This window comes from Haliotis cracherodii, unplaced genomic scaffold, assembly GCF_022045235.1.
Source record: "Haliotis cracherodii isolate W230 unplaced genomic scaffold, xgHalCrac1.p SCAF_8, whole genome shotgun sequence".
NCBI lineage: Eukaryota > Metazoa > Mollusca > Gastropoda > Lepetellida > Haliotidae > Haliotis > Haliotis cracherodii.
Window position 1 is genome coordinate 34,948,797 of NW_027266341.1, and position 719 is coordinate 34,949,515.

The window sequence follows — 719 nt, forward strand, 5'->3', positions numbered from 1 at the left end:
TTATATCAATCACCGGTTTGTCTGGCCCAGATTTGATTATTTACAGGCCACCATCGATCATGTGTCTTGAGCTGGAATTTTACTGAATGTCTCGTAAATTAACAAGCAAGCAAGTGCATGTATGATTTTGTAAATCGTCTTTTCAACCAGTGCATCAAAATATGCAAAATAAACATAATGCTAAGAACAGATAAATTCTGTATCGAGCCCGTACTGACAGGAAATATATTTCTGTTTCACATGTGTGAATGGGACATCAGCTAGAAAAAGAAACAGCTGACAATTTCAAGTGATGATCTTTCAGTCTGTATATTACCAATATATCAGCTTCTCTTCTAACAACGCTAGCCTGAAAAAAAACAATGGCTTTAGACTTTAATCATGTCAACTAATTATAATATGGTACATTTGCACTTTCATTAATAGTGTAAATGTCCCTATATTTAGGCTTATGTGCTATAAACTCGGCATATAAAATGTACCATAGACTACTGTGCTAGTTTCTTTGATTTCACCTACTCAAATATTACAAATGCAGCACAAAGCTCATTTTATTGAAATACGGAGCATACGAAGCTTCTGTCTGATAGATTTTTTGCCAGCCTGTAGTATCAGTTCGGATTTACTCTGCTCTGAAAGATGACGTTTTGCGAGACTGGGCGTCACAGTACGAACAACCAATCAGAATAATTCCTCACCGTCGCTGCGACCCTGTCACA